This window comes from Diceros bicornis, chromosome 38 (genome assembly GCF_020826845.1).
Source record: "Diceros bicornis minor isolate mBicDic1 chromosome 38, mDicBic1.mat.cur, whole genome shotgun sequence".
In the NCBI taxonomy this organism is placed as follows: domain Eukaryota; kingdom Metazoa; phylum Chordata; class Mammalia; order Perissodactyla; family Rhinocerotidae; genus Diceros; species Diceros bicornis.
Window position 1 is genome coordinate 26,727,754 of NC_080777.1, and position 23,629 is coordinate 26,751,382.

At 40.7% G+C, this 23,629-nt stretch overlaps 1 long non-coding RNA gene across 1 annotated transcript; it reads left to right on the forward strand.

The window, feature by feature from the left end:
- The first annotated feature begins 607 nt into the window (after positions 1 to 607).
- Positions 608 to 21,057, forward strand: LOC131399467 (uncharacterized). The gene is made up of 3 exons (XR_009217136.1): positions 608 to 690; positions 16,432 to 16,542; positions 18,326 to 21,057. It is a non-coding gene; the product is annotated as an uncharacterized LOC131399467 (long non-coding RNA).
- The last annotated feature ends 2,572 nt before the right edge of the window (positions 21,058 to 23,629 follow it).

Below are 23,629 nucleotides of genomic sequence, written 5' to 3' on the forward strand. Positions count from 1 at the left end.
TGTATGTTTCTGGTTCTGATTAAACGTAAGCAGATTTTCAAAGGAAATTCTTCTTAGTGAAGGGGCCCAAAAGTCCTAAATTCAAGAGAGAAGTGAGAACAAAGATTATTTCAAACTTGCCTCATTTACTGAAGCAACAAGCACCTATGGAAACACGTTCACAGAATTCTAACAAAGTTTACTAGAAGGAAGCCGTTGAAAGAAGAAACAGGCTAGTTCAAGGTGGGATGCTTCCCACGGTGGGAAGAAGGTAGGAAACGAGATATCTCAAAGGGGAAGGTGGGAAGAGCTCGAACAGACTGAGGTGCAGAACTTACTCAAACTAGCTTAAGGGAAAACGGAACCGGAGTAAGTAAATGCAGCTGGGTCTGAGGGACTAGAAATAGGAAGTGGAATGAAACTGGGAACCAGGTTGTCTCTCTCTCCCCCTCCCCTCCTCAGCTCCACACCCTACGTGGTCTTTGTCCTCTGCTCCTTTCTTCTCTCTTTCCTTCTCCTCGCCCCCACCCCTCCTCCTCCCCCTCTTCCTTTTTCTTCTCTCTCTCTCTCTCTCCCGATCTCAATCTCTCTCTCTAGCTGTGTTTTGGCTGCTCTGCTGCTCAACATGTGATCAACATGGCGGCACCACAGCTCCTTTGTGTGTCTGTGCTGAAATCGAGGACCAGAGTGGCTGACTGACTGACCTGTCTTGTAAGTACAAACTGCTGGAGAGGTTGTGATAGGCCCCATTGTGATCAAGGCCACGCCAGCAAGGCAGGGTCGTATGGAACGAACCAGAAGGCCAAATTTCTCCTTGGAGGTGGGCGGGCAGGCACCGGAAGCTCTCTGAGAGGGCTGTGGGCTAGGGCAACACCCCAGGAGCGATGAATATAGAAGACTTTATATAAGTAGGTTGATTTTAGTGGGCCTTGGGCAGATGTATAGTTTGCATAGTGGCTCAGTTTTTTGCACAACTGTGTTCCTGTTGACGTGTTGTGCAGTCTCTGTCCTGAGACTTGAGAGGTTTTGGGGAATATCATATATCATAGTTAAGTGCTAGTTCCCTCTGGCTCTTCTCGCCAGTGCAGCACTGTTCTGCCGTCTTCTCTTCACAAGCCTTTTAGGTCACGTGGTGTGAATGCATAGAGCTCACCACTGATGAACCAGGGTCTGGTTGCCTTCCGGACCCCTCTCCCTCTGTAGTGCCATGTGTTGGAATCATGGATGGTAATAAGGTGGAGTTCATTTTTCTTGTCTCTCTGAACCCATTAACATTAATTTAGTAAATATTTAATATATCGATTTCATTGCATTTTTAAATATTTGAGGAAATCGCAGCACAAAAGATTTTCGATAAATTTGACCACAGGCCCATTTGGTAACACATTTCTATGCTAGGAGCATGAAAAACAAGAAGAAAATTTGCAGTTTTAGGGAAGATATCTGAATTTCATAAGTAACCTAGAAACTTTACCGAATGAGTGGCTGTGTATTTCTGCGTCTATTTGGACTAGTATAGTAACAAATGTGTGAAACCATGTCGTCTGCTGTGAGTCAAATATTGCTCTCTCGGGGCTGCAATACTTCACACATCCTCCTTTTTGAGAGTAAAATGGGGAGGGGAGTGTCTCTCTCTTTTCTTAATAGATTATATGTTTTCATTTAGTAGATTTTAGAAATAAAATTTAGGGCTCGTTTTTCTTCTCTACGTTTTGTATGCCTTTTGGCTCATGTATTGATCTTGCCAAGAAGCTTTTAAAAACCAAATGGTCCATATTTTGAGATACCATCCTCAACCAAGGAGTAAACTGTGAAATTCCCTGTAATTCTTTGATTTAAAACACTTGGAAGGCATTTAGTTTGTGTTTGGTGGTGTTGATATGACTATATTTAAAAAATAGAACGCTAGATTCTGTTTTCATTTAAACAACTTGAAAACTTTCATCTTTCTCTTGTGCGTGAGGTGTCAGAAACATCTCAGTGAGGACCAGAGTGGAAAGATATAGGATAGCCCTTCCTTTGTTTTATTAACCAAGTTTAATGAAATATGTAGATTAGTATACCAAGATGAATACACCTACATTAATTATTAGGCATTATTAATTTAATCTTTCCTACCATTGGCATGATAGCAATAGTGGTTAATATTTAATATGGGAGAATGACTATAAATATGAAAGTGGATTTGAGATAATGTCAGAATCTAGGATGGTACTAAGGATTTCCATCCCTGCTGTGTTAACACTTGATGTATGGACTTCAGCAAGACATCTAATATTATTTAGCGATTCTTTGCGTTCCATGTGTGAGAAAGAGAATGGCATCTAAGGGTTGATCTTTTCGGGGCTGGAAATCATCAAACTGAGTCATTCATGCTACACTCTAGTGGTTGATGTTAAAGACACATTGTCTGAGTAGAGACGTCACGGAGGCAGGTGGGCTGACCGGCTAGATGGGTTTTCTCCCGGAAGCAGTCTTTGGTGGAGTTTCCTTACCCTGGGACTCAGTCTCCTGATTTCAAAGCAAACCATCTTGACTTTTTGCCGTGTCTTCAGATTTTATCAGGCTCTTCATGTCTGGCTGATGTTAACTAAATTAACGACAACAATAACAACAGACGTCTGATTTTATTCAAACATTAATTAATTTCCGGAGACTATGCCCTTCCAATATCCAGGTATTTGTTTCTGCCATTCAGGGATTCCAGTTTCTGGAATTCAGTTACTAGGAAGGACATAATAATAAATGGAATATTGCCTGGTGATTGTAGAGTCAGACCAAAGGGAGTTGGATTTGTTTGAATATTTTGACGACACCACGGTAAATCTAGGTGAATTTTCTCTGCTCCTCGACAGGGTGTTCTTCTGTGGTGACTCATTTTCTAGGTTCAGCATCTCTTTTTCTCTTTTCTGAATCAGAGTCATATAAACAGTGTCAAAATCTTTAATCTTGTGTTTCCATGCATTCTACATTCCATGCAGGCTGTAGTCCAGTCTTTTATTAAGCCGTCGCTATCTTTTCCAGGCCATCGTATTTTCCTGTAGCTAAGTGCCCAGTGAGATCGATTGGACTTGGGGGTTCTAAATGTCTCTCAACCATCCACTTTCAGACTATCAAGGTGGGCTTCTTTCACAGATGGCTGATCTCATGGTAATAGTCACTGCCATTTTTTTGAGACTATAATATGCCACCAGGCTCATGTTATCTCTTTTAGTTTGCAGACTGCGTATTATAATGCCCATTTTAGAGATAAAGACACTGAAGCTGAAAGAGGTTAAATGACTTGCCTAGGGTCAGACAGCCTGATCCTGACTGAGTTGGAATTCCAAACCAGTTCTGTCTGACTCAAAGCTTGTTCCTTCTAACATTCATTCCTCCTACTTTTACTTTCAGGGGGTAACTAATGTCTAGGTTTTATAAGAACCCTACTTTGCCCTTAAATCCTGATTATAGAAGCCTTATATTTTGAAATAGAAATATGTAATGCAGAGTCTTCGCATCACTATGGCAGAGTTTTATACAGCTAACATTTATTTAGCATTACTATGTGCTAGATATTATTGAACGTGCTTGAACACGCATGATTTCATTTATTCCTGGGGACAATTCCTTGAAGTTGGTAGTACAATGATCCACAATGTGTACTTGAGAAGACTGAGTCACAGAGAAGTTAAATAACTCCTCAGAGGGACACAAGCCATGACTTGAATCTATGCTGTCCCTTTGACCTCTTACCCATTACACTATACTGTCTCTGTGGGTAATAGAAACTTTAGAACTCAAGGTCCAAAGATCATGTTGCCTGCATTGTTTTTACATAGAAGTTCCATTCAACAAAATATGTATCTACTCTACGCTAGACTCAGATAATAAATAAGTCTTTTCCTTTAAAAATTGTATTGACATGTAAGCGACATAACCATAACACAAAGTGATCAGTAAGGAGGTATATGGGGCCGTGGAAATACAAATGAGGAGGAAATTAATTCTGCCTGAGGGAGGGGGATGAGAGGGCACTACACGTAGGAAATGAGAAGTGATAAGTAAGGTGGGTCCTGAAGTCGAAGTAGGACTCAGGGGAGAGGGAACGGGAAAGAGAAATATCATATTAGGCAGTGGCAAGAGACCTGGAGGCAAGAAAGCACGAAGAGTGAACTGAGGGAAGCTGCTGGAACAAGCCAGAAGAGGGTGCTGCTGGTGAATGACTGGAAAATAAGACTAGAAAGTCAGACTGGGACCAGATTTTGAAGAGCCTTTTCTGCATGGAGTTTGGATGTTGTAGGCAGTAGAGAGCCATGGAGGTTTTTAAGTGTCGTAGTAACATGATTAGCTAAGATGCATGTAGTGAATGGGAGTTGAAGTGGAGGAAATATTGTGGTTTACAAGAGTAGTTTTCAATAATTCAGACAAGAATAAAGGATGAGTGTCAAGTCTAGAAGAGCAACAATGAACATGGAGATTGCTAACATAAAATCTACAGGAACTGGTGGCTGATTGGGTGGAGCCAGGGAGCCAAGTATTACCTTGGGGTTTCCCACTTGGGCAATGGAATGAGTGGTGATTTTCATAACCAATACTGAAAATTTATGATGAGGAGCATTGTGGCAATAGTGTCTTTTTGTTGTTGTTGTTGCTTTGTTTTTTGACATCATAATTTTCATTTTCAAGTATCTCTTGAAAATTCCTAAGTTCATGTAAGTTTTAGCTTGTGTGGTCTTAGTTTCATTTTTTTCTCTGACATAATATTTTATTTTCAATCAAAATACTTCTAGAAGCTGATGATTCAATTAATCAGACTTTATTGAATATCTATTATGCGTCAGGCACACGGTAGATATTGGATCTACAACAGCCATTCAATCTCAAGGTGAAACCAAGGCAGGTGCACAGGTGAGAAGCCTCGATGTTCTCTGATCAGCTTCAATAGGGAAGGACTACTACAAAACCTACGCATGGCCTACTCCCTGGAGTACAAAGTCCTTCCTATGTTCTTGGGACCACACAACTCACATCTCTCATAACAACCTGCCATCTACCTGAAGATGACTAATTCGTCCTTCTTTAAACTAATCATTTTCACGCCCAGAGGGTTTTCTTTTCAATCTTACATAAGGATTTGCCTACACAAATTTATTTTTCACATAGTCATTAGGTTAATCCTGGTTCTTCAAACCAGAATCAGCAAACAACAAAAGCTGGACTTTGGAAACCTAGAGGGAAAATTATAGCAATGAGAAAAAGCATTTCCTTTAGTCTTCTGTTTTCTGATTTTTGAACTGTTTCTAGATACACTGATCTAAGGTAATTTTTTTTTTAAACTTGTAACAGACTGTATTGATTCAGAAGCCAAACAAGGCAGCCTTTAGTGAGTAAGACATCTTGTTGAAAATATATCACAGTGCTTTCAAGTGATCCCAGGCACAGGAATTGAGGATGGAAAAAACCATTTTTGGATGATACAATGTGGGATCATTGCTTATTTATTAAAGAGAATCCTTTCATATTCCGTGAACGGAAGAAAGCTAGAGCATAGGCTTCTGGCTTGTGCTGGGCAGCTGCTAACCTATGCCAGGAAAGCAGGTGGCGTGGCAAGATCAGAGGCAAGCCAGGGGAAGGCAGTGAGGCCAGCCTGCTCTCCTCTCCCCAGGAACTTGGGGGACCTTGCTTTGATGACCCACCATAATCATGACTATGCCCTATGTCTCTTCCAAATGGGGGGGTACATTTTTGGCCTCACAGGATGTGTGTGTGTGTGTGTGTGTGTGTGTGTGTGTGTGTGTAGATCAAGGTCAGTAGCCAAACTCTTCCTATTCTGAGCTATAGGGCAAATAGGGTAACAGATATTTGTTGCATTTTTGGGCTGACAATCCATGAGGTCCTGAGATCAAAGCTAAAGTCTGACTGTTTTTTAAAAATTCTTACTGAGATATAATTCATATACTATATAATTCACTCATTTAAAAGTGTACAGGGGCCGGCCCCATGGTGTAGCGCTTAAGTGTGCGCACTCCGCTGCTGATGGCCCGCGTTTGGATCCCGGGTGCACACCGATGCACTGCTTGTCAGGCCATGCTGTGGCGGCGTCCCATATAAAGTAGAGGAAGATGGGCATGGATGTTAGCCCAGGGCCAGTCTTCCTCAGCAAAAAGAGGAGGATTGGCATGGATGTTAGTTCAGAGCTGATCTTCCTCACACACACACACAAAAAAATGTACAATTTCATGGTGTCTAGTATCCAGATATGTGCTATGGTCACCACAGTCAATTTCAAAACATTTTGATCATCTCAAAAAGAAAATCTGCACCCTTTAGTTATCAGCACCTTATTCCCCTACTCCCATCTCCCAAGCCCTAAGCAACCACTAATCTACTTTCTGTCTCTATAGATTTGTCTGTTCTGGACAATTCATAGAAATAGCATGTAATATGTGGTCTTTTGTGTCTGACTTCTTTGACAATGTTTTCAAGGTTCATCTATGTTGTAGCCTGTATCAGTACTTAATTCTTTTTCATGGCTGAATAATATTACATTGTATGGATATAGCACATTTTGTTTGTATGGATATACCACATTGAATGGATATATCACATTTTGTTCATCAGTTGATGGACCTTTGGGTTGTTTCTACTTTTTGCTGAATATGAATAATGCTACCATAAATGTTTGTATATGAGTTTTTGTATAGACATATGTTTTCATTTCTCTTGCGTATATATCTAGGAGTGAAATTGCTGAATCATATAATAACTGTTTGTTTAGCTATTTGAGGAAATACTAGACTGTTTTCCAAAGCAGCTGCACCATGTTACATTCCCACAGCGTATGAATGTTCTAATTTCTCCATATCCTCACCAAAACTTGGTGTTATCTGACTTTTTGATTACAGCAATTCCAGTGGGTATGAAGTGGTATCTCATTGTGGTTTTGGTTTGCATTTCTCAGATGACTAATGATATCAAGCATTGTTTCATGTGCTTATTGGCCACTTGTATATCTTCTTAGGAGAAATGTTCTTGCCTATTTTTAAGATGGGTTATTTGTATTTTTGAGTTGTAAAGCTTCTTTATATATTTTAGATAGAAGTCCCTTATCAGATATATGATTTGCAAATATTTTCTCCCATTCTATGAATTGTCTTTTCACTTTCTTGATAATGTCATTTGAAGCACAACAGTTTTTAATTTTGATGAATTCTATTTATGTATTTTTTCTTTTGTGAATCATGCTTTTGATGTCATATATAAGAATCCGTTGCCAAATCCAAGGTCTTGAAGATTTACTCCTATGTATTCTTCTAAGAGTTTTGTAGTTTTAGCTTTTAATTTTAACTGTCATCCATTTTGATTTAGTTTTTGTAGATGGTGCACATTCTTTTGTGTGTGGCTATCCAGTTGTCCCAGCACCGTTCTTTGATGAAAAAACTAATCTCCCTATTGAATGGTCTTGGCACTCTTACAGAAAATCAGTTGCCCACAGACCCAACTCCAGAATTTCCATTTGATTCTCTTGTAAAATTTCTATCACTTTATTGATATTCTCTATCTGATGTGACATTGTCATCATACTTTCCCTTACCTCATTGAACATATTTACAATAATTACTTTGAAATCTTTATCTGTTAAATCCAACATCTTGTCACTCTGACAGGCAGTTTCTGTTGCTTGCTTTTTTTCCCCAATGTATGTGGGCTCCCTTGGCATACCTTCCTGCTTCTTTGCATGTCTCTTAGTTTTTTTGTTGGAAACTAGACATTTTGGACAATATATTATAGCAACTCTGGGTACTGGTTCCCCTTCACCTAGGTGCTTGTCATTTACATTTTCTTTGTCTAGTGACTGGCTGGGTTATTTTGGTGAAGTCTATTTCCATCCACAGCGTGAGGCTTCTGATGTTTCTTCTCAGGGGTGCAGCCTTGGGTATGCGCACAGTTGTCTTGGGATGATGATGGTTTTGGCAGGCCTCTTTCTGTCTGTCTCTTTTCCTTGCCACACCCAGCTGTTTGGCTCTAATTGTAGGCTACTCTTCCATTGTTTTCAACAATGCCCTGAGGCATAAATTGCTCCACAGACTGATCCAGTCAAGATCAAGCTCCTTTGAAGGGGTGTTCCTTGAGGTTGGGGTTTGAGATTTGTTCTGACTCCAGGAGGGCTCCTCCCAGCTGTCTTATTCCCCAGCTCTCTTCAGGAAACTAGCAGGCCTACAGTTTTGCTTCATCTCCAATCAATCTACCAATATCCTCTCAGTTGCCTTTCACTACAACTGCCACTGCTTTTGAGACCACACCTAGGCTTGAACTTCTCCACACTCTGTTGCAAATGAAGTCATTTCCTTTGGGAGGAGATATGGAGTTCTCTGTTTTATGCTCTGCTTCTCTCCATTGGCAAAATCTCTGAGCCATAGCTCTGAAGCTGGGGTGGGGCCAATGGTGTGCTTCTCTGAGTTACTCCTCCTTCAGGAGCTGAGTGCACTTCAGGAGGGGAGAGCAGTAGCCTCAGATCTTCTTGCTTCTCCCAGAATAGAACCACTATCTTATGAGCCTGGGCAAGTGCAGTTGGTGCTCCAGGATTCTCAGCAGTGCCATGCCCAAGATAGAGCCCCCACCTCACAAGTGGGGGATGGGTGGAAGAAGGGAGCCTCCGCCTTTTGGCTGCACTTGTTGGGAATTTAGACTCAGCAGCTGGAAGCTGGGTGCAGGGTGAGAAATGTTGACATCTTGCCTTCCCTCCCACCCCTTCCTCAGAAGGATATTCCTTTGACTGGGAACTGAGAGGAGAGGGAGCTCTGTGTTCTTGGCTGCACTAGTCTAGAGTGGAATTTTGTGTCATTGAGCTGGGAGTGGGGAGAGAGGGAGTAGGCCTTGGTCAAATACCTCATTGTTCTCATTGACGCTCATTGTTCTTACTGAGTTTTTGTAGATTATCTTGAATAAATGTTTTTTTTTTCCATTTACTGTATGCCCTTAGGACCATTTACAGAGACAATAATGGTGTTTGTTTGGTTTTTTAAAAAATAATTTTCACCAGTTGCACTGAGGAATGGGTCCTTACACTGTCATGCTGAAAGTGAAACTCGCTCATAGACTTGTTTCTTAAATATTGTCATCATTCTAGAATGAATGAAAATTCAATGCCCTTGGTTAATTAGAAGTAATACTGTATCTCCATGTTTTAGCTGATGGGGTTCAGGGCAGACTGCCCCAAGATGTGCTACTCTGGTATGCGGATTATTTCTAGCTGAAGACGAGATAAAGGCTCAGAAGAATCTGAAAGAAACTTTGACCTGCCCCCACCCCACTAACTGCCTAAAAGAATTTAAGATAGAAGGCCTGTCCCTAGGACAGGCCATCACCATAGATAACTCTGGGTATGGATAGACTGGGAGGGTCCTTGCTAAGCCCATGCTTATCAAAGTTCTGTTTACCAAACATTTACATTTGTAAGGGAAATCTCCGTTTGTAAAGGTATCTCCCTCTCTGTACCAGGAAGAAGGGGGATGACCTTATCTCTAGAAACTCTTATCACTGTGGAAGGCGAGGCCTTAAATCTGCATAATAATCTTACTCTTGTTTACTGCGCTTTTCTGGTAATCCCCCATAACCGACTCCCCCCACCCCCAGCATCCTCCTTTGTCTTTAGCTGAAGATAGTATTTAAGACGAGAACCTCCACCGTTTTGTTGAGTTACCCAGTTTTTCCGGGTCTCTTCCACATATACATGGTGTAAAGCTTTGTTTCATTTTCTCCTGTTATTCTGTCTCGTGTCAATTTAATTCGTACCCTAGCCAGAAAGGACCCAGAGTGGCTAGAGGATAGGCTTCCCCTTCATAGCCTATATCTGCAATCACAGTTTTTTTTTTTTTTTTTTTTTTTTTTTTTTTTTGTGAGGAGATCAGCCCTGAGCTAACATCCGCCAATCCTCCTCTTTTTTTGCTGAGGAAGACGGCCCTGGGCCAACATCCGTGCCCATCTTCCTCCACCCTACATGGGACGCCGCCACAGCATGGCTTACCAAGCAGTGCGTCGGTGCGCGCCCGGGTTCCGAACCAGCGAACCCCGGGCCGCCGCAGCGGAGCGCGCGCACTTAACCGCTTGCGCCACCGGGCCGGCCCCTGCAATCACAGTTTTTTAAAAATAAAATTTCTCTTTTTATTTATACTTTTATAAGCTCCTATCTATATGAAAAAAGAAATTGCCTAACTACAATAACATTCTTGCTCCTCCAAATATTCCTTTTGAATCCCAAACCACCTCTCTGCATCTTTACCCTGATGACCCCTCCTCATGGCCACCCACAGGGTCAATCAGACTTCTTGTGATACTTTGGGTAAGCAGGGAGTCTAGGGTGCTGAATTCAATTACAGAGTCAAGTTTCTCTTTTCCCTGAGGTCATCAAGTATTTCTGCCTGCCTTAGTCCAAGGGAAGGATGCAGAAAGAAACCATTCTTGCACAGAGAGCTCCCCAAATTCTTCCTAATGAGTATTCTATCATTTCCTCACTTAGCAGTCTCCCAGTTTCCACTGTTGCCTTCAGCTTTCCTCCCAGATTTGAGCAGCAGGGCATGCAATCTGTACAGACACACTGCACCTCATGCTAAGAGGGGCCTTGCTATTGGTTTAATGCTGTGCTGTTACTGTCTTGAAATTCTTAACAATTTTTGAGCAAGGGATCTGCATTTGCCTTTTGTATTGGACCTCAAAAATCATGTAGTTGGTCCTGCTGAGTGGGAAGTCACCATGTCCTGCATCATGTCCTTAATGAGCAAATGGCAGACACAGAAGGTTTCAGCCAGTTTGGGCTCCTTGGCAGCCTCAGGCAGCCCCAGAAGCATTTCCTGGTTTCCTTGGGGGTATTTTTAGGCCAGTTTGGCCATGGCACATTGGGTACCATGTCTGCTGAGGCCTCAGCCTGCCCACACTCCTCACAGGTCCGTCTAAGACTAATTAAACAAGTATTTATTGAGTGTCTATTATATTCTCAGTACTATGGTGGCTGTCATAAATATGAGAGACTAAAGTCTCATTGAAAGGAATTATGTTTATGTGATAAAATTAGAACTGTATTTTTCAACTGATGTTCCGAGGAATATTTGTGTCCTATAAGATGTTAGTAGGTGATGCACTAAAGAAAAGCTATAAATAAGTTTGAGAATCATTGGGTTAACAGTTTTTCACTTTGCAACTTCATGGAGACTTTTACATAATTAGGTGCATCTTGAATCTTCATATCTCTTTAAAGAAGCACCTTTATTTTTATCAAGTACCATTTATCACTTGGCTACTTTGTGCCAGGGATTGACAATGTTTCTCCTCCAATGATGAAATTAAAGTGGAAAGAATTTAATGGATCTTCCCAAGTATAAGAACTTGTGAATCAAACCTAGTTCTGATGCTTTCACATTTCTAGTTCTCAAATGAATTAATAAATGGGTAAATCTCTTTGAAGTAACTTGGAGGATACACAATTAGACATTATAATAATTATAGCATTAATATATAAGCTGAAGAAGCAAATATTATTTTAAAACATCATTGTTCTTAAGAAAATTCAAGAGTTTGACCAAGCAGTTAATATTTATTACATCTAAATTCATAGAATAAATTAAATATCTCAAGGAAAACAAATTTTTGCTTTGATTACTCCCTTTTCAGATTTCTTTTCATTACTTAAGTGCCAGGCCTTATTCTTTAAATATCAGATGCTCTGACTTAATATTTAGTGCGCTCTGTGGCACATTTGTGGGTACCAGCGTTTTGAAAAAATTTCTTTATCTGAAAGATAACTTAAAGACTCTTATCCTGGACATTACTTAAATGCCTGTAGATTCCTGGTGGGACATGACCTCAGAGAAGCCCTGGTTCAAGTTATTTTGCAACGGGCGTGCTGAAGCCAGAGAGGGAGAGGGACTTGCACATGACCATCCGGGAAATTACAATAAAGCTAAGATTGGATCCCAGAACAGTTCTCTTGCCTCTAGTCCTGTGTGATGAGAAATATCAATTACCTGTTAGGTAAATTGCAGACATTCATCATTCCTCTTAAAGAAACACCTTTCACATCTCTCAGTACACTAGCATTCTGTAGAACAGTTCGGGAAATGATGAATTAGAGACTAATGTAAACCCTCATTTGTTTAAAATCCAAAATATCTGGTACAGGCAACACACGATAATTTATAAGAGGGCAGAGTCTAGTGTGGTATGAAATGATCGAGGAATGTATCACCTAATAAACATCTTGCAATTGGAAGGGCCCTCGGTGCCAAGACTTGGACTGTTGAGACCTCAGTGACAGGCAGAGGAAAAAGAGGAAGAAGCCAGAACCAGGAGGAATTAAGGCCAAGAGAAACCATCAGGCAAGATCACTCATACAGTCCTTGAGGAATGCATCTAAGACACCAAAGGAGTCTTTGGCCAAAATAGCATGTGAGTTCATCTTGGTCCAGTCTGGAGAGGTACAGAAACACAACTTCCGGGCAGAGTTGATACTTGAAGTCAAGACAGTAGCAACCACAGGGTTCCTGAAGTTGTATTCTGGAACAGGACCCAAGGCAACACCGCATGCACGCTACTAGGGTGGAGGGGACTCAGAAAATGGAGCTTGTGGTGTCTCAACCTAAAGAGAGTTCTAGTGGGTCAGGCTCAGTTGGGCAGATGCTCTAGGGCTAGTAATTGGATTTCCTTCATGTAGAGTCTAGGTGCCCTTGCTCTTTTCCTACTGGGCCCTGGGGCCGACACTCAGTGATGCCCTCCCTGCTGCAGGTCCCACCTCACCTCAGGGTGGGGTTCCCGCCATTACCGTCTCCGTCTCTCCTATGGTCTCCAAGTGGCCCCTCTATGTCTGTTGTGCAGAAGCTGTTCATTCCGCCCTCAGCTCTGTCTCAGGAGGACTTGCTCCATATGTGGGTGTAGATTGGGTGTGTAGTGGGAGGAGGTGAGCTCAGGTCTTCCTATGCTGCCATCTTGGACCCCCAGGGGCCACATGTTTCTTTTAAGACATTCGGGTCACACTGTGTGTGTTGCTGTGTGACTTTTTTCCCCCTAAGTTGATATATTGTCAGTATTTTACCATATCACTAAAGAATCCTCTTTATTTAATTTTGATTTTATTTATTTATTTTTCCCCCAAAGCCCCAGTAGATAGTTGTATGTCATAGCTGCATATCCTTCTAGTTGCTGTATGTGGGACGCAGCCTCAGCATGGCTGGAGAAGCGGTGCGTCGGTGCACGCCCAGAATCCAAACCCGGGCCACCAGTAGCGGAGCGCGTCCACTTAACCGCTAAGCCACGGGCCGGCCCTAGAATCCTCTTTATTTAAAAAAATATTAATTGCCTTTTTCCTCTGATTATGAAAATACATACTTATGTGTGCGTGTGTGTGTATGGAAAGTATGTGTTGTCTTTGTATACATATATGTACTTATTGTAGATTAGATTTAATATTTTAAATATGTGTTATAATTATATGTGCATATAGATAATAACAAGTGGGATCATATGATACATCCTACATATTCAATAAATTGCATTTTTCACTAGAGAATATATCTTGAATGAGTCAATTTATTTTTTTTTATTTATTTATTTTTTTGTGAGGAAGATCGACCCTGAGCTAACATCTGCCAATCCTCCTCTTTTTGCTGAGGAAGACTGGCCCTGGACTAACATCTATGCCCATCTTCCTCTACTTTATATGGGATGCCTCCACCGCGTGGCTTAACAAGTGGTGTGTTGGTGCGTGCCTGGAATCCGAACCGGCGATCCCCGGGCCGCAGCAGCGGAGCGCTCGCACTTAACCGCTTGTGCCACTGGGCCAACCCCCTTGAATGAGTCAATTTATATTGAGCTATTTTTACATGACTATGTGGTAGTCCATTATTCATTAATCAATCTCTTATCAATAGATTATCAATTAGCAATTAACTATCAATCGATGGAAGTTTTAATTATTAACAATTTTTTCTTACAAAGAGTGCCAAATGAATAGTTGATCAAATATCTTTGGGCATTAATGACAATATTTCAGCTGGAGTAATCTCTAGAAGTTTCTTGCTTAATTCCTAGAATGTTTGTCTTTTATAATTTCCATGCCTCACAGAAAATAAACCAACCACAATTTTCATTAAATAATTTTCTTTAAATCATCTAAACATATCATGTGTTAGATTGATTTTTAGAGCTCTAAATTGACTGACAATATATATAAACGTAGAGCTCCAAATTGACAATATATAATTAACAAACATTATCTCATTTCGTGGTTAACAAACATTATCTTGTTCTCCATAAATCATGATCAAAAATTTCAACCTTTAGTTAAATGCTGCCATAGGTTATAATTAAGGCTCAAGCTAAACTTTCCTTAGATGGGAGGTGTTTGATCCTCTAGCAATTGCAAAGTGCAGCCGGCTGAAGCAAAGACAGGCCATTTTCACTGTTAGCAGTAAAGAAAGGAGCATCAAAGTAACAGAGGCAACCTGGTACCTGTGCTATGCACCCTGTTGGCAATCAATGAATTGTTGCTGACTACTGACTGTTAGAAAAGTTTTAAGCATATATGGAGAGATGGGGGCCAAGAAAAAGCAGTCCTGGGACAAATACTGTTAGAAGGGGCCATTTCTGATAAGAGAAACTGGAACCCAGAGAGAAGTTCCTCCACAGTATGAATGAGGACTTTCTAACCATGAGCCATCTCTGCACAGGCAATGCCTGGAATCACATGGCCAGGAATAGCTAAATTGTCAAGGAAGACTTATTGGAGTGTGTTATTTATAAATTGCATATTTGTTGAATGATTTCTTCAAATCATTCAACCAATATGGCCTGGCAGCAGGATGTTTGACCTAGAATCGTAGTCATCTCTGAGTTTTCTTTAGAAAAAGTTGAGGCTCCTTTTCTCCTTTCATAAGGTGTTGGAGTCCTAGGGGGTCACTTTCAGTGTGATAGGTGATAAATTATAGCAAAAACATTATTTAAAATAGTTGTTTTCGCATAATGTGCTGTACCTTTCCCTATGTAAACAAAATACTTTTTATAACATCAGTAATATATATTTTGTTGGCTTACAAATGAAGGCCCTTACAAGCATTTAACTAAAAGTGCATTATATTTATTTGTTGACGATTTATGTAAAATGTTATTTACATAAAGTCATAAAAGATTGACTTTGAAGTATCCCTCTATGGGTTTAAGATAGGAAGAATGAAAGGTGGCTTGTAAACCGGAGATGTTTTCAGAAACATATATTGATATGCCACTATATGCTAATCAAAGCTCTTTGATGAATGGTTTTCTTAATTATGATGACTGTGGAAGAGACAAACTAGTGAAAACATGTACTCTCTCCTGGTTAAAAAAAAAAATTAACGCTTTTCCCCCCCCAGTAAAAGTAGAAACACTTTAGATTTTAGGACCCTCTTGGCTCCTAAAACCTAAGTGCTGCTTGAAAAATGGCCCTTTCAGCTTTTAGCCAGCAGCCACAGTTTAAATCCACAAGAGAGACGCCTAACAGCTCTGCTTTAAATGGCAGTCTGCCATTGCGGAAAATTGCAGCTTTCTGAAAGAAGAAAAAAACTAGTAAGCCATTGAATTCACCCCCTTGGGACTAGATGTAAGTTGAGGAAAAAGTAAGTAAAGCGAGCAGAAAAGATGCCTAATTCCTGTTTTAAGACTCTTTCAGCGTTTGCTAGAAGTGGAGTCTATAGTCACAGCATCCAGACTGGCTGCTCAAATAGAGTAATTGTAAAGAACTCAGCTTCTGTTAAGGTGAGGAAATATGGATACTGTTCTTCCATTTGTGCGCGGACGCACTGAGAGTCAGCAGACAACTAAGGAATGGGCAACCCCCCAAAATGGTACAATGTGTAAATTATGGGAAAAAAATATTTAGCACTGAATCCCAAATTTCTTTTCCTGATTTTTGCTGCATATATGTCTGGTCCTCTGTATAGATATGTTTCTGTGTCTATATATCTAGTCATCAAAAATGGCTCCTAAAAGTGAGAGCACACTTGAGACTTGATCAGTGCTCATAAAGGGGAAGAGGAAGATCATTTATGATTCTATCCCAAGTCTAAGTGTATGATGGCCAATGTCACATAATAAAATGTGATCAGAGACCCTGTGGATGAAAGATATTCCAATTTCTAATACTCTTAAAAAACACATACTAGTTTTTGCAAGTGTATCCATTTCATAAAATGTCAACATTCAACACCTGTTTATTGAGCACCTACACTGTGCGAGATCGTGTGCTTAGGCACTGGTGATACAAGATAAGCCAGACGCCTTCTCTGTTTTTAAGAAGTTTGTTATAGCAGTAAGCACACCAACAAATCTGAGTTTCCAAGTTCTGGTATCCTCTTAGAGTAACTGGGGCTCCATTGAGATATGGCTGATTCCAGGCCCGGGGCCGGGAGAAGCACAAGGTGACCCTGGAACATTTTGTTGTTTCAGAAAGCAAGAGAGGACATGAAGAATGATAGGTATATGTCGAAAGGACACGGGAGCTGGCTGGAAGAGGACAAGCCAATCATGGGACAATTTGAGCAGCCAAAAAAAGAAAAGGTAATGTATTATAACCATGAATAAAAAAGAATGTGTGAGTGCATAGGGGCATTTAAAAAGGAGAGGGGATGGGAGGAGCTCTGCTGTACAGAAAGTGCCAGCTCATGAATGTAAAAGGACTAATAGAATTAAGAAAGATCAGTACTCCACAACCACCTGTATAATCAATGCAGGCGAAGATTGTCGTCGGATATGAAATCAGAAAAATCCAGATCATGAAACATTCTACATCTGCAGGACAATTAGCTAGATTCTCCAAAAATATCAGTGTCACGAAAGACAATTAAAGACGGGGACTATTTTAGGTTGAAGGAGACCGAAAAGAGACATGGCAACCGAAGGTAAGGTGTATTCTTTGATGGCATCTTGGATGCCACACACACACACACACACACACACACAGCACAGCTATAAAGAACATTTTGATGACAGTTGGGGAAATCTGCATGTGGACTTACTTTTGAAAATATAATTGTGTAATATTACATTTATTTAGTGTGATAGTCATATTGTAGTTGTGAAGGAGAATATCCTTGTTCTTAGGAGATACATACTGAGGAATTTAGGGTGAATTATCATGTTTGTAACTTATTTTCAAATGGTTGAGAAAAAATTGAAATACATCCACATATATATGTATGTGTGTGAAATATATATATAAAATAATACACACAAATATTTGAGAGAGAAATAAAGCAAAAATACTAGTATGTTGAAAATTGGTAATTCTAGGTGAAGAATATTTGAGTGTTCATTACTATTTTAACATCTTTGGAGATTTGAACATTTTCAAAATAAAACATTGGGGAAATAAAAAAGACTTTAAGTTTAATGGACTTTAGTTAAAACAAAGTCACTCCTTTCCTTGTAAATGTACATATAACAGGCCTGGATCATAGTGTGATGAGATCAATTCTTCTTCCCTCCCATACCTCACCGTATTAGAGTTATGGCATTTATACATTTTGTAAGAAATTACAATGTTCAGCAAAATTAGGATCACTTAACTAAAAGGATTTGCAGAGGTAATCTCTGTTCTAATTTATCAACTAAAGGTAAATAATTGAAAAAACATGTTATGATTAGTAATTTTTGACTTTCCTCTGATGGCTCTCATTAATTTATATGTCCACTCAGCCAATGAGCACTCGGGATCAAACGCTTGTGCTGGGCACCAGGACACACAGGTGGCTGAGACAGGGGCCTGGCCTTCTGGGAGCCCAACTCTCCAGTGAGAGTGAGGTTAAGTCACATTGAGAAACATGTAAACACACCTTAGTGCTTAACTAGTTGCCCCAACTTGTATGGATTTTTTTTTTTTTTAGAAGTCATACTTTCATAAATTTTATAGTAGTAAGTATTTGGTATCTGAAGATTCAGACTACTAATGTTGTCTACAACAGAAAAAAGATGTGAACACGTTCTTTCAGCATTCTTTGAAATTGGCAGGTTCTAGCCTTTGTTGTCTGCTGAGATGAAAATGTGGCTTGGGTTGATTATATAGAAATGTTTAGGGGCCGGCCCCGTGGGTTGGTGGTTAAGTGCGCGCGCTCCGATGCTGGTGGCCCGGGTTCGGATCTCGGGCGCGCACAGAGGCACCACTTCTCCATCCATGCTGAGGCCGCGTCCCACATACAGCAACTAGAAGGATGTGCAGCTATGACATACAACTATCTACTGGGGCTTTGGGGGAAAAATAAATAAATAAAATCTTTAAAAAAAAAGAAATGTTTATCTTACTCTGTAGAAATGTTTACCAAAAACCTCTTTGCTCTCTCCTCAGGAATTGCCATCTGAAAACCAAGAGTAACTGCTTGGAGAACAAATTTGTTTACTGGGAGATGGAAGCCAAGTTTGTCTCAAATTTTTAGCACCATACCCTGGGTGGACATGGTTCCTTAAGAGAACAAAGACGTTTCTGCTAAATGGATGGAACGCAGAGGTTGATACGACTGTGACTGTAACATCTGTCATGTATTGATCAGGTGGTTTAGGAAACAAATCTAGCTTTCTAAGTTGGTGTTTAATTCATTAATTCAACAAAAATTTATTGACCACCTATGAAATGTCAACACTGTGCTAGACACTTGGAATGCAAAAATAAATAAGACTCATTCTCCGCCTTGGGAGAAATTACGGACTGGTGAGATGAGGGGGAAGGGGAGACAGATATGTAAACAAAATAAGTGTAAAGGTGCTATTCACTCTATGATAGAAATTCATTAAGGACGTTACCTTAAAATAAATCACAAAATCAAAATTTCAGGTAAATGAGGGAGAGGAGAGAGTATTATTAGAGGAAGGAGCAGTGTGAGAAGAGGACTGTTTGGGAACTGTCTGTTGTATATATAGCTGGAGGATGGGACATAGGGAGCTGTGTAAATGAAGCTGGGGTGTAGACAGAAGCTCAACCATGGAGGTCCTTAGAGAACGTACTGTGTCTGGACATTAGATGGTGGCAGTGACTGAAAATTCTAATATTTTAAGTGTAGAAACAAAATGATCAGGGTTGCATTTTGCTGCTTTGGCAACGATCACTATAGACGGGAAGAAGGGGATAAATGAGTGAGATATTGAGAACGTGGAGCCAGAGGACTCAGCAATAGATCTGTTGTCAGGGATGAGGAGTTGAGAATGACTCCTGAGTTTGTGGCTCGGTTGTCTGAGAGTCACTGAGAGTGGCATTCAGTGACAGTGGGCATACACGATGAAAACAGGTTTAAGTGAAAGTACTGTTTTTCCATGTTAAATTTTAGGCACTTTTGGTCAGCCAATAGAGAGTTGAGTACGCAAGTCTTAAAGGCTAGAAAGTGGTTTCACCTAAAGAGGTATGGATTCGTGAGTCGTCAAAATATGACTGTTAAGAGTTAAATGTGTAAGAGTGGATAAAACAACCTAAGGAGGGTGCACAGAGCTAGAGATAAATAAAGACAGAAAACCTGCCTTTAAAGAGTGGGTGAAGGACCAAGAGTCATCAGAGGAGACCCTGAAACACAAGAGTAACTGGTCCATCGTCGCTTCTACAAGTGGACTCAATTGAGAAGCTTGAACTGGTAGAGCTGCTTTAGTGTCCAGAGTGTGTCAAAGTCAGACGACCAGCAGAGGCTCTCTAACGCAGTGCCATCTTGCAGCTGCATGGTCCGTTTCTGTTTAGACAGCTGCTGTGTTAGCAAGAGCTCTGGAATGAGCAAACCTGGGACCGAGTTCCAGTTCTTCCACTTGTTGTGTGACCTTGGGTGTGTCGTTTAACTTCTGAGCCTCAGTTTTGCATCTATAAAGTGGAGAATGGAGTAGTGTATAATGCTTGTTATTCCTATTTCATGGGGTTGTTGACAGTCAGGTAACACATTTGAAAATGATTTGTAAACTGCAAAGTGCATCAGAATTGAAGGGCTCTGCCATCACCATTGCAGCTTTGGAGTGTACCTTGGCCTATATTCTTGGACTGGAATGGAAATGGAATGGAGTAAATCGGGGCCAGAGTGGGCACAGGGACGTAATTTTCAGTCTTTAAGTGAGGGCATTGTTGAAAGACCGGAAAGAAGGCAGCCAGGAAAAATATGCTAGTTTATTTCTTTTTTTGACTTTTACTAAATAATCCGTCTCATATATTTGCAAATAGGCTCCCTTATGAGGTTGGGCGTATTGGTGTAACTTCAGATGTGGGACAGCCGTAGACACTGCTCCCCTCCCACTGTTGTGTGTTGTGAGTTTTTACAGCCCACCTGCCACTCTCTCTGGACGACTGCCTTTGGTTACTGGAGCTGCTTTGTGCACTTGCCACGGAGTCTGAAGTGCCTGGGCTTTACATTCCCCACCCTTCCGGCCCCCGGGTCCGCAGCCCGGAGCCAAAGACTGGAGGTTGCCAAGCCCAGCCCCCTTGCCTGAGCAAGGCTAAGCCCAGCCCTGGCGCACAGTTCTACTCCAGAGCTCCCCTTCGGGATCCGGGAAGGGGGGGCTCGGCCTGAAGCGGCCTCTGCTTCACCTCTCCCCCTTTCCTCTCCCGCTTCCCCCTCCCTGACTGGTTGTGTCCTGAGAGCTCTTCCCGAATGAATCCCTTGTGTGTGCTTCCTCCTCTCAGGGCAGGGTCTGCTTCTGGGCACCTCCTAAGACGATGACACTTAACTTGAATAACTGAAGATATTTCTCTCCACATGATCCTTTCTAACACCAAACTGTTTTGATTTAAGGCTCACTTTACATAGATAGTTTTGTTTTTCTTTTATGTAATTTTTACATACAGGTTATGATGGTGTTATAAATGTCTATGAATAAATTGATAGACCTAACCTAGAGTCCTATAGATTATTCTCATAAGTATCTCTCACAATTTTGAAAATATAACCCAAATCACTATAGTTGTGGAATGTTTTGATTTAAATCTATAATGTTAATTCCATTTGTTAATGCTTGCTATATCTCAGGCACTGTGATTGCTGCTTTGCAAGTATTATCTTATTGAATCTCCTCAGCAAATTTACGATGTTGGTCTTATTATCCCCAATTTACAGACGAAGAAGCTAAGGCTCTGGAGGTGAAGTAACTTGTCCCAGACTGCACAGTAGGTAGCTGGCCTCTGGGCTTGAACTCTTAAGCCCATGTACTTGCCGTCAAATGTCATTGCATCAAAATGGATAAAATAGCAAGAAACATTTCAATACAGTTTCTTCCATGTTAATTAGAGTTAAACAGGAATGTGTTCTTTTGAAGCATTCTTGATTTAAAGTTATTCATCACCCCATGAAAACTTTTATACAATATAAAGTATTAGAAGTTTCTCATGAATAATCTTTTTCCTTAACGGTCGTTTGGACAGGAGCGCTCTCTTGGTGTAATGAGAGAATCCTTCATGAGAAGACTCCTGGACAGTGTGTCTAAATGAAGAAACAATTCTTTGAAAAATGATCCTTTTGGTATTTGCAGCCACTTAAAAATATTACATCAGCTCCCTTCGAACATTTGACTGATAAGATGGTAGAAAACCATAAGTCAAGAAAGACAGTCATTGAGTGACTAGATTCTTTGTGTCTCCAGCTATCTGCACAATGGATTAAATAGCACGTTTCTTTTGAGGGTGTTTTAAGAATTGTTAAACACACTGTTTTCATAATTTCGAATCAGTTTCTGTATCATTCCTTGGTCTCAGGAAAGGCTATTGCTAGAACTCAATCAGGCAGAGAGAGGGTCACAGTACTTGCTCTTGGAGTTGTTTGAAAACTCTCGAAGGACATGTGGTCAACTCCACTTTTGTGTGATGACAGATGGACCATATATTTCTGGACAAAGTTAGACATTGGCTGTAGATGCTCGGCCATGGCAATGAAAACTGCAGAAGTTATCAAGAGGAATGGTGTGTAACCTTACAGAATACATGGCAACTAAATAAAAACAGGGTTGCAGGAAATCCTGAAAAAATATCCATGTGCCGATGGAGGAAAAGAGTCAAGAAAGGAAAAGCCAGTGCAGAGACAGCCTGGCCCTGGAAGTCTGATTTAGCCTCCTGCCTGGGAGTTGAGTACATAAATGAAAGAGGCATGCTCTCCAACGTGCTGAGAGGAAAAGAATTAAGAACACCTGAGTTTCTGTGAGAGAAGAATGGCCTTCCCCAGTCCACTCATTTCTATGGGAAGTAGCCACACGAATGTTTTACCGTTCCATAAAAGCTCTCAAAGCATGTGCTTGTGTCTGTTGTTTTTAATGTGCTGGTTGCATACTGAACCTGAAAGCTTTCGCAGACTGGCGTCTGATACACGTGTGTAGTAAATGGAAGCAGTCGTGAGAGCGGGGCAGCAGTGTGGAGGTTTGTGAGAACAGGGACGTGCATGTTGAGTCATTTAGAAAAATGATGCCTCCAGACAAGCCAGAGAAACAATAGGGTGGTGGGAAGGAGATGAAGGAAATTCTAGAAGAGAAATGGGGACTAGAACGCTGAAAAGGGGAGAGCAAGGAATCAGAGGGGGTGTCAAAAATATGTACTCATCCTTGTGAAGAAAACCTCCAATTTCAAATTATATCTTCTTAGTTTGAAACTCATCCTCATGTACTCAGCAGACCTCTTTGTGTTTATATATCGTCTTCAGTTTTGATGCTGGCCGATTCTAAATCTTGAGCCTTCCATCCTCAAAATTTTACTTAAAATGATTCAATTCAAGGTAGATTTACTCAGGGAGAAGCATATCCAAATTGGTGCCACAGATTTGAAATCATATTTATTTAAATAGACTCTCTATTTCCATGAGACTTCTCTGGACACTGAAAAAAAAAAAAGCCCAAGTAGCTCTCCTCATTAAAATCTCTCTTCCCGTGTGTGCCGAGAATGTCAATGGTCGCTGCGTTCTCCTCCAGGGAGTTTATAATCAAGCCCAGGACCCAGTTAGAGGGGGGAAAAAAAAGCCTTTTTTTTTAGTCTTAACAAAGTCATATTCTTTCTTCCACCAATCCTTGCCCTCTGTAAAAAATAAAATAAAAATTTTAAACCTGTGTATAAAAAAAATGTTTCCACCTATTAGGCCATAATAAGGAACAGGAGTTTTATTTAGTATGCAGGCAGAATAAAGTCATATTTTCAGTCTGTCCTGCACACACACACAAGAAACTCTCAGAAGCACAGACTTCTTTTTCTGATAATCTTTTTTTTCCCCAAAATATTGCCAAATCTGTACAATGCTCAATGCCCAGCACTGTTTTAGATGTTAGAATACGTGCAGTAGGTATGAGACATATCCTATCTTCAGTGTGCAATATAAGGGAGTGACATATAAACTTGAAGGTCAGTGTGGAAGCATTTTTGAATAAAACTCAGGGATGCAAATTCAGTTGCCTCCAGGGGCCAGCCAGGTAATATAAAGGTGTGAATGTTAGCCTCTGTAAGGCATCTGGAATTGGTGGGACTTGTGGTGAAACTGAAGACATTGAAATAAAAAAAGAATCTTAACAAAGCACTGACCACAAAACGGCATCAGCTGTGGCAGATATGGTCTGGAACTATAAGTTTGCCATGTCTGGCACAGATAAATGGAATACCTTTGTGATTATATGAATGCACTGAGGAGAAATAAGGGAAGGTATTAAAAATAGTGCTAGCAGC